Below are 11,861 nucleotides of genomic sequence, written 5' to 3'. Positions count from 1 at the left end.
AATGGGTATCCGGCCTTTTCTGAGGCAGGAGTCTCTTTGTTTTTGTCTCCTTCTTTTCTCTCAATGGTTTTTGGACTATTTTGTAGTTCGGAGATTCTTCGGTTCTTGAGACATCATCTTGGAGTTCTCTCTGGTGGCTTATCTAGGCTTTTGATTGATTTCTTTTGGTGCGCCTTCTAGAGATGGAATGAGATAAGTTTTTGATGCAGCTTTTGTGATGGGATGGTACTCTTCAGCAAGGTTTCAAGTTGTTTCTCTATGGAAGGTGGTTTGAACCTCTATTAAGGTTTGTGCTGGTGTTGGTTCAAGTGTCCAGGTGGCAATTTGGTTTTCAAGTATCGGCATGGTTAACCTTATGGAGGTGGTTGTGTGCTGTTCTTCAGCTTCACGTCGGTCTTCTTTCTTGTGGATGGTGTTCTCGAGCTAAGTTGTTGATTATTTGGGAATCCTTCTACTTTCATCGTCTTACAGCTTGCTGTTGGAGGGTGCTATGCCTTGATTCATTCTAGAGGGGATATCCATCATCTCTTGACATTCTTTCTGGTGATGACTTGAGTTCTAAGGTATCTTATTTCCTTTTTGATTGAATTATGGTATTTAGTTAATTTTTGGTTTTGGTTTGATGGCTTATTGCCCCTGGGAATGCCCAGGTTTGATGTAATAGTGATAAACTTTTGATGGAAGTCTTATTTGGCTTCCTTCCTCTGGGGTATGCCCAGAGTTTCTGTACATATCCATTTGATCAATATAATTTATCATTTACTGATCAAAAACTAATAATAGGGAGTCCCAAAACTGTAGCAAGACACCTCAGAGGAGCATAGGGACACCCTGTCAAATAAAAGGGAAGTGAGAGTGAGAAAATTTGAGGGAAGAGGTTCTGTTGAGATATAGAGCAAACCCAGAGAGGGTGAGAAAATTATAAAGAGAGAATCAAAAGAGAGGGGGAAGGTCCTGCTGAGCTGACAGCAGATAAAGGCTTTGCACTAACCAATGCGGGGAGAAGAGGAGAAAACTCTGAAGGGTTCAGAGCATAGAGAGCAAAGGGAGCAAATTCAAGGTGTTGTAGAGCACTAGGATGAATCCAGAACAAGGAAAAAAGAAGGCCGAAGGAGAAAGAGAGAGAAGGTGACTCACTTCTAAAAATGAGTAGCACTATGGCTATCCCAAGTATAGGAGTTATGTTGTGTAATAATTAGCCCAAATAGGCCAGATCGTCTCCACAAGGAATGCAGATTAGTTTTAAACTAGCGCAAAACAGGGAAAGAACACAAGAAAATTTTTTTATTGAACATGGTTTAGATTTGATTTCTTGGGATTTTTGAAAGTTTCTGATGAAATTGAAATGATGCAAAACCTAAACTAAAAATTTAACTCGCATAAGACCAACCAAACCACTCACTAATTAAACAAAGATAAACTAAAATTAAACCTCAACAATGACTTAATATTAAACACCCAATTCAATACAATGATAACTTGAATGAATTATAAAGATCATGTAATGTCTCAACTAAATAAAAATAAACTAAACTAAACAATAAGTAAAGCTCAACTGAATAAATAAAATAAACCTAACAATAGATAAAATCAAACAACTCTTAAATAAAGATAACTAAATTTAAACTAATTAAAACTACAACAAGATATTTAACATGACATTGACTAGAACAAAACAACTAAACACCCACAAAGGAAAGAAAGAGAATGAGGGAGAGACTTCAACAAATATTTAGTTTCAACATTAACTTTAAATAAGGACAAGGTAAACTCAATAACAAAAATACTCAACTAATATTAATTCCTACAATGACTTCAAAATAAAAAAGAGACAAACTGAATTTAATAATATAAATAACCCAAGAAGAATTTAATTTCAACAATTACTTTAAAGAAACACTGAACTTAACAATTTAAATAATCCAAATAAGTACTTAAATTCAAAAAGAGAGAGAGAGTAAAAGCAAATAATATAAATAATCCAAACAAAAGTTAAATTCAATGAATTTAATAATACTCCAACAATTGTTAAAATAACAACAAGAAAGAGAGAGAGAGAGAGAGAGAGAGAGAGAGAGAGAGAGAGAGAGAGAGAGAGAGAGAGAGAAAGAGCAATGGAAGAGAAAGTAGGCTATCGTGAAGATGAGGAGCAACTCGAGTCTCCCTTGTGTCCAGCTGCAGCATAGCTCCCAAGGTCTTAGAACAGCATCCACATGCAACACAACACTCCCCAGAAACCCTAGCTACCCATGCTTACTCTTCTTCTTTTTTAACCTTTTCTCCTTTGTTAACCCCAACTACCCTTTTACTTTCATGCCCCTCAAAAGCACGCACGCACACACACAGCTCCAAAAACCCTCTGCCAATGCACACACAACTTGCCCTTTACTTCAGCTACTGCCAGCCCTACAATCTTCCTCACACGTAAACTACCCAGCACCTCACTCTCCTAGCAAAACACACACACGACTAGTGTTTGAATTGCATGGCCGGATCACATCAAGGACCCAACCCAGCTTCCTTTTTTTTTTGTTGTGTTTTGTCTTCATTTTTCTTGCACCTCACGCACACTCTTTTTTTCAAAGCCCACTCACGAGAGCTTCATGCACGGCTCTCTTCACTTATGCACGTACACGCCAAGCCTCCAATGCCTAGCCTATCCTTGTTGAAGTACAGTGCACACATGGCCTTTATTTAAAGCTCCAATCCCCACACGGCCCGATCCTCTTCACGTGGCTTGAATGGGTCTCATCTTCACATACACACGGCGTCTCCTTGTCACGTACATGGCCCAGTTTCACATGCTTCAATTTTAAATTTTTAAAAAAATTATCCTGTAATAACAAAGCATGAAGGTCCATAATTTTTTCGAAAAAAATGGAATAATTATCTTAAATTATCAAACGAGCTCACTGATTAAAATATGGAACATAATTAAGTATTTAATTAAAATAGTGACATTTAATTAATGCATTTAAATACTTAATTACGCAACTTTGATGCATAATCACACCCCCTAACTAACGTTTTGTTATTCCCTAGCAAATAACGTGAACACAATTAGACCACGGGAGTAGCAAAATTAATTCCAATACTCATGAAAATCACATGCCATAAAATATGCTTAATGAGTTTAGGAACACAAGACGCAGATTAATCCAAGTTAAATATCAACTGAGAAATTTATACATCATTTAGTAAAACGACCAAGATAATGGAGTGTAACAAAGCTCATGTGTATAAGAGAGGATCGGAATTCCAAGATTGACCACCAGCAAATATCAGTGGTTTCAAACACACCAATTAATTTGAGACAACCACATGGTATTACTCTAATTCAAAACCATTGTACTGGCGGCTTTTACACTATTACACTTTAAAAGACACCCATTTTCTTGATTAGTTAGGACCCCGGTAGTAGGTCAAGCTACTACACTTTAAAAAGGTACTCACCTTTTTGTTTAGCTAAGACCCCGGTAATAGGTAGTCCTTCCCAATACACAATTGTTCCCCTCTTTTTATTCCATTTTTTTTTTCTTTTTGCAAGTAGTCCCTGGCTTGTTTCTTGTTTCCATTTGCTTCAAATTTTTTTTTCTAAGCCATTATGATATGGTTCATTAGAGTCCAAAACAATTGAAATGTATATCAACCAGAAATGATCTAAGGTAATCTTTCTAAGTCTTCTAACATGTGTAGTGTGTGTAGTAAAACTTCCAACATCCTTCTCTTAGTTATAACTAAATAAAATGGATAAAGCTCTCTTTTGATTTAAACTATGATTGCACTACATCCTACATGTTCCATATCCTCAAAAAAAAAAGAAAAAAAAATTGAAAAAATTTTGGCATGTAACATTCACAAATAAGGATTTTAGCATGCTCTAACCTCAATACTAGTATTTCTCAAATGTGGACCAAGATAACATGCAAACATCTATAATATGCAAGTATCACATTAAAACTCATTAGGTGGAAGCACACGGTATCACATTCAAATTCTCCCCCCCACCCCCAACTAAAATATAACATTGTCCTCAATGTTTAAGAGAAGCAAAAGAACGATAATAAGGGAAGTAGAAGAGTACCTAGGCAGAGCAGTAAGGGAAAAGAAAAACTGAAACTAAAAGAAAATGTACCTACTAATAAACCAAAATAAGGAAAAATAAAAGAAAAATGAAAAACAGAGGAAAGAAAAAGATCACAGTATGTTTGGAGAAGGCTTTGGAGGAATTTCATCTGGTGGGTGTCGGTTTATAAATTGAACTAGCGAGTCTCCAAATTTGAGTCGCCACAAAAGTTAGCCTCAACTAAATCAATGCTCTCTGAGGTACCAGACAAAACATGTGTAGGTTGGCTTCCTAGTTTTAACAAGAAAGGATCATTATTCAATACATTTTTCAAGGAATTCACTTCTTTAAGAACCAATCTTTGATGAGCAAATGTTGGAAAAGTTACCTTCGGTGCTTCAAAAACATCAACATCAAAATTTTTACTTGGTTCCTTGAAAGTTGAACTCTTGTCATTCTGCTCAACCTCCCTATCTAGTGCACCAGTCACCTTACCACTGTAGAGATTTGCTTCAACATTGCACACCTTGACTTTTACTCCAGTAGGGAGAGACGGTTCCACGGTTTCCAATCTCTGAGAATAAGGTATCACAGGTTGGTACTCCTTATTAGTCTTGGCCTCTTCATTAACTGACTTCTTCACTTCCAGGCTCGTTTCCTATGATTTTTCTTTGACTTCATCTATCCCAGTTGTAACTTTAGGTATCTCATACCACTCTCCACCATGTAATGCTCTCAATGGTTGAGCTGCAATTGGTCTTTTATCAGTCCTAGTGTTCTACTGCCGAGCATAGTCAGCTAAATAATCTAGAAAACCCAATGCCTCATTAGGCTCCTTGTCGAAGAAATCTCTTGAGCACATAGTATGGACAAACTGTTTCAAGTCAAGAGTCAACGCAGTGTAGAAATAGTTGACCAGGTGCCATGATTCAAATCCATGGTAGGGACACATATTGACCAGATCTTTAAATCGCTTCCATATATCATGAAATTTCTCGCCAGCTCTTTGCTTGAAGTGACTAATCTGTTCTTGCAAAAATTGAGTTCTCTGTGAGGGAGAAAATTTATGTAGAAATTCACATTCCATATCGTTCCAACTAGAGACTAAATAAGGCATCAAAGAATTAAACCACATATTTGCTTTATCCTTCAAAGAGGAAGTAAATAAACGAAGTCTAGTAAATTCATTAATTCTGGCACTAGGAAAAAAAAATATTGCAAGTTAACTCAAACACCGTCATGTGTCGATAAGGACACTCAGATTCCATCCCATAGAACTGAGGTATCAATGACGTCCTCCCACGCTAAGTCATGAAATTTAGTGCGTTATCAGATAAAATACTGTAAGATGGTGCAGTGGTGCATGTAGGCGGCAAAAAGTTCATAAGATTGTGTGGTATAGGTGCAGCCATATTTTCTTCAAAAAATCATTTTTTTCCTTTTTTTTCTTTTTTTATTTTTTTATTTTTCTTTTTCATGAGAAAAATTAAAATAACGGGAAAAACACTAGTTTTAAATTAATTCTGGCATTCGCCGGCAACAGCGCCAAAAACTTGACTCACTTCTAAAAATGAGTAGCACTATAACTATCCCAAGTATAGGAGTTACGTTGTGTAATAATTAGCCCAAATAGGTTAGATCGCCTCCACAGGGAATGCATATTAGTTTTAAACTAGTGTGAAACAGGGAAAGAACATAAGAAAACAATTTTACTGAACATGGTTCAGATTTGATTTCTTGAGATTTTTGAAAGTTTGTGATGAAATTGAAATGATGCAAAACCTAAACTAAAAATTTAACTTGCGTAAGACCAACCAAACAACTCACTAATTAAACAAAGATAAACTAAAATTAAACCTCAACAATGACTTAATATTAAACACGGTTAGCTTTGGTGTGATCCCAAGAGGGGGGATGAATTGGGTTTTAAAAACTTTTCAACTAATTTAAATATTTTTCCGATTCACCATGTTTCATGTCTCATTCAATGTACACGCGTGTATGTAAAATAATTTTAACAATGAAAGTAAACATACACGTGCACAGTATATCTTATTTAAATCAAATGCGTATATGCAAATAATTATGACATTAAATAAACATTCATACACATACTGAAATTTAAGTGCAGGAATTTAAATAAGATAGAGAGAGAATGACACACAGATTTACTAACTAGGTTTGGCCAATACTGCTTACGTTCCCGCCTTGGGCATACCCTCAAGGATTCCACTAAACCTGCTCACTTAATCGAGAGGAGCAGAAGTCGTTTACATCCTCTCCTTATGGGGCAAGGAATACCCCAACTCAATTACTAGGCTAAGTCGAACTAGTCTCACTTATGGGCTAAGACTCCCTAATTCAATTTTTGGGCCGAACCGAACCGGTCTCACTTACGGGACTGAGACTCCCCAGTTCAACTTCGAGTTAAACCCAACTGTTTCACTAAAAACATTTTTGTACATATAATAATGTGTTCTAAAATATAAATAGAAATGTACAAAATAAAGCTCAAAATACATGCACTCTAATATGATATGAAATATACTCAGTAGAGTAAGGGTGCTTAACTATATTTAAAAACTAATAAAAAGTTTTCTCTAAAAAGATATTTCAATAATAATATAGGAGAACCTAGGGTTTTGCTCTTTCAATAATTTTGGTACAAATAATATACATATGAATATATATAAATAAGAAATATGTTCTCCAACAAAGATTTTTGCAAATAAAAGTGTTTGGAGAATGTAGGATTTTAAGTCCAAGAAAATGTTTGTGCAATAAATAATTTCTCTTGAAAAATATTTATCATGAAAATAATCGGGAGAAACCCAAGCTATATTCTCAAAAATGATTTTCAAAAATAAATAGTATGTGAGAGTATAGCATGTGAATACAAAAATAATTGCCCAAAACAAATATACTCTCTCACAAAATGATTTTGAAATGAGTGGATGGAAAGAGAGTCTGAGAGTTTAGCTTGAAAAATTTTTCCCCAAAGAAGAAATTTTTGCAATAAAAATGATTTAGGGAAACTTTGATTAACAAAGGATTAGAGAGAAATTTAGAGTTAATCAAAGTTGCCTTTTTTGTATGTCTTAAATATATATTGCACTTGTAATTGAATGATTGGTTGTGGAATACATAGCTTGAATTTATTAGGTTGTGTAATACTGAAATCTGTGTATCTCTAGACTTGTGTTTGTGTGGTTGTACCATTTCAAAATTAGGACTTAAAGTCTTAGAATTTTTAAAATACCCAATTCACCCCCCCCCCCCCCTCTCTTGGGTTTACAACTAAATTCATAGAGATGACCAAGATCTTTCATCTCAAACTGCTAACTAAGAAAATCCTTAAGTTCTTGAATGCCACTGAGGTCATCACCAGTTATGATCATGTCATCCACATATAGGAGAAGCAAAATGGTGCCTTTTTCAGTGCGAAAAAGAAATAAGGCAAAATCATAAGGACTAGCAATGTACCCCAAGCAAAAGATGGTGGAGCTGAAATTGGCAAACCAAGCTCGTGGAGCTTGTTTAAGACCATAAAGTGTACGCCGAAGGTAACAAACCTTGTTTGGTTAAACATAGAGACCAGGTGGAGGTTGTATATAAACTTTTTCACTTAACTCCCAATTAAGGAAGGGATTTTTTACATCCATCTGAAAAAAGGTCCCACTTACTAGCAGCAACAACAGCTAAGAGGGCACGAACAAATGAGCTACGAGCAACTAGAGCAAAGGTCTCCTCATAATCAATCTCGTACTCTTGTGTAAAACCTTTTGTAACAAGACGAGCCTTATAGCGCTCAATGGACCCATTAGTGCGAGTCTTGATCTTGTAGATTCATTTAAAACCAACAACAAACTGTCCAGGAGGGAGAGTAACCAAATCCCAAGTATGGTTCTTAGATAATGCATCAAGTTCCTATTTCATTGCAATCTTCCATAAAGGGTAAGTGGAGGCCTCACGATAAGTGTGAGGCTTATGCAGAATAGCAAGGGTAGTGTAACAATGATAGTTAAGCAAGTGAGCAGGAATGGATCTTACTCGAGTTGAGTGACGAAGTGGAATGTCTTCTACAAGATCTTTAGGCGGAGCAGGAGCAGAAGACCCAAGCTCAGGGTTGGGTAGCCCATTGTCGGCCTATTCATCTTCCACCTGTCATGAAAGGGTGAACTGGGAAAGGGATCAAAAGTATCTAGTGGTTGGACAAAGAATTCTATAGAAGGATAATGAGTATCTATAGAGGAAATAGTGACTCATCTGGAAAGATTTTTGACATAGAGGAGGTAGACAGGGAAGAACGAAAGTGAGAGAGCTCAACAAAGGATCGGTGTTCCCAAAAGACAATATTACGAGAGACACAAAGACTGAGAGACAGGATCATAACACCGATACCCCTTTTGAGTTTCACCATAGCCAAGGAAACAACAAAGTCTAAATTGAGGCTCGAGTTTGTTGTACTCATATGGATGAATAAGAGCGAAACAAGAAGAACCGAAGGAGCGAAGGTGATGATAGTCTGGAGGTGACCCAAAAAGACGCTCATATGGGGTTTGATTTTGGATTATCGGACTGGGTATGTGATTGATAGTATGAATAGAATGAAGAGCGGCTTCACCCCAAAAAAGAGCAGGAACTTTGGCAGAGAGAAGGAGATCACGAACAATGTCCAAAATTTAATGAAGTTTTCATTTGGCTCTACCATTTTGTTGAGAGGCACATGGACAAGTTAGGTTATGTATAGTGCCATAGGAATGCAAAATGACTTGAAAAGCATATTGAGTATATTCAAGATCATTATTAGATCGAAAAATCTTGATATGTTTAGAAAATTGTGTTTCAACCATTTTTGCAAAGTTACTATAGATTGGTAGTAATTCAGAATGAGATTTCATGTGAAAATTCAAACTATAATGAGAATAATCATCAATAAAGATAACAAAATATTGAGATCCACCAATACTAGTAACAAGAGAAGGTCCCCAAACATTAGAATGAATTAACTCAAAAATGTTATTAGCGACAGATTCACTATTATTGAAAGGTAAAGCTGGTTGTTTTCCTAACTAGCATGAAGTACAATCAAAATTGACTTTGGACACAGAACCTAATAGACCCATAGAAGCTAATTGTTGGACTCAATAAGAGGGCGCATGACCAAGACAAGAATGCAAAAGTGCAAGATAAGGTAAAGAAGAAACCGCGGTAGCTGCAACAGAAATAGGAGTCACAGGTGGAAGATGAAGGTTGTCCATGGGAAACATATGCCCAACTCTAGGACTAGTCCCAAGCTCCTGCCCCATCCTTGGATCCTGCACAATACATCCAAAATAGTCAAATGTAAGTCGATAACCTAGTTTAACTAATTGTCCCACAGAGAATAAATTATAGAATAGGTTAGGTACATAGAAGACCCCAGGGACTGAAAGGTTGGAGGTCAAAATAGACCCTATACTATTGCCATGTAAAGTGGAACCATCAGCTATATGAATATTTAGAGGGTGTGGTGCAGGGTCAATTTTAGAAAATAAGGACGAGTGAGGTGACATGTGGTTGTAATAGGCAGAATCAAAGAGTCAAGATTAAGATACCAGGCAAGATTAAGAGAGCAGTGGAAATAGATGCATTACTAGCCATACGAATAGCTTGAGCTATTATATCCTATAGTTCAGTTGAAGAGAGGTAGATAGAAGGATCTAGAAGACTGAGACTCAGCTGAGACGAAAGGCACTAGTGGAGTAGATTCAGAATTGGCAATAGCTGCAGTAGATTTGTTGCAATGGTAACAAGTTTCAATAGTGTGGTCAGGACGCTTGCAATAGTTGCAGAACTTTTTATTGGACTACCTACGATGATTGCCAGAGCTAAAGGCATCAAACCTTGATTGCAAAGGTTGCTATGTGGGAGCAATAGCAAGAACATTCAGCTTATTCTGAGCTTAAAGGGTTGCAAGACAATCTTCTTCTCCAGCCAACTCATTTGTAGCAGTATCAAAAGAGGGAAGAGGACTGTGATTAAGAAGCTGACCTCAAATGGGCTCATAGGCTTTGTCAAGTGATCATAGAGACAGAATTCATCTCGAACAACAACATATTGTTGAGCATTTTTTTAGCATGCCCAAGTTGGATCAAAAAGGTCAATTTGGTCCCAAAGGAAGTAAAGCTAATCATAGTAGTCAATGACAGATTGCCTTGATTCTTGCTGGAGCTGATGCAACTCAACCACTAACTGATATTTCATGGATTCGTGAGAAGTGGAATATCGTTTGGCCAACATATCCCATGTAGATTTTGCATCATCAAAGCTACCCAACAGATTGGAGATGGAAGGAATGGAAGTGTTCCGAAGCCAAGTAAGGATCATACGGTTATCACTATCCCATTCAACTATGCGAGCAGTGAATGCAGTAGCTTCTTCAGCTATCCCCTTGACAAGAATAGTGATTGCACCAGCACAATATTGTCAAAGCATAAGACCCTTAAGAAAATTGCGCATAGCTTGAGACCAAGATAAATAATTCTTAGTCCCCTCCAATGTAGTATTGATGGGGCGAGGAAGAAAAATGTCCCTTTTATCCATTTAGAGACACAATATGCAAAAATAGATTGCAAAAATGAAATCTACGCAAAAAACTGGGTAAGGAGAATCTGGCCTAAAGAAGTCAACCACAGAAAAGTCAACTATCAAAGTCAATGGTCAATGGCCTGGTCAACAGTCAATGGTCAATGGCCTGGTCAACAGTCAATGCTCGGGGAGTCAACGATCAACAGTGCTGTCGTGACATGATGACGTCAGCTAGGGCTAATGTGGCAGATGAAACAAGTGCATGGAGTGTGTGTAGGCAGCATGCAATTGGCGCATGGACTCTGAAGTAGAACACAGTGGCGGCTTGTGCGGCCGCATGCGAGCTTTGATGACATCTTGGTTTCCACCAATGAGTAGATCGGCGAACAACGATCTTTATGGTACCTATAGAAGCTTGATTGGAGTGATGAGCACGGCGACGACAAAGGATGCAGTTATTTGTGGTGTGGTTCCTTGATGGCGGCAGAAGCATTATAGGGAAGGAGCAACAACAAGAAAGCAAGACTGCTAAGAAAAGGTCAAAGTAGTGGCTTTGATACCATGTTAGAAATACTGAACAAGTATTATTGTATTTCTTGTGTCTAAGATTATACATAGGTGTCTATTTATATAGGAGGCACGAAGTGTTGTACAAGTAAATAGGAGTGCAATACAAGTGTAGTACAAGTAATAAAAGTGTAGTACAAGTAAATAAGGGTTAGGCTTCAGCCCAAAGCCTAATACACGTTAACAGGGGATAAGGAGAAGAAAATTTAGAACATTTGTACACTATTTTGGGGTTAGAGAAAGAGAGTGATAACTTAGAATTGGTGAAGAGAATTCTATCTATTTTTGTTCTTACTTAAGGGTTACTTGGTGTGTGTGCATTATGAGTGTATCCCCACATAAACTACATTGATTGCAATAACACAAGGTCATTAATCTAACATTTAATCATGGTTTTCAAATTTAGGTTGTGTTTTCTGCGTATGAGGCATATATATGTACATATGATTTTATTGGTTTTTTTTTTATTTTTGTGCATGTAATTTATATTTCCTTGGTTGGATCATGTCATATAGGGGTGTTAGAGTTTGGTAACATTTCGAATTTATGACAAAAAAATTATCAAAATGGCATAATGCTCTATTTTTTTCAAACATGGGCATGTAGACGGTCAACTAGCCTACAAGCATAGTTGACCACCCCCTATGTTTTCAAAACA

Source organism: Malania oleifera, chromosome 4 (assembly GCF_029873635.1).
Source record: "Malania oleifera isolate guangnan ecotype guangnan chromosome 4, ASM2987363v1, whole genome shotgun sequence".
NCBI classification, from domain to species: Eukaryota; Viridiplantae; Streptophyta; class Magnoliopsida; order Santalales; family Ximeniaceae; genus Malania; species Malania oleifera.
Note: the sequence above shows the minus strand (reverse complement) of the source record.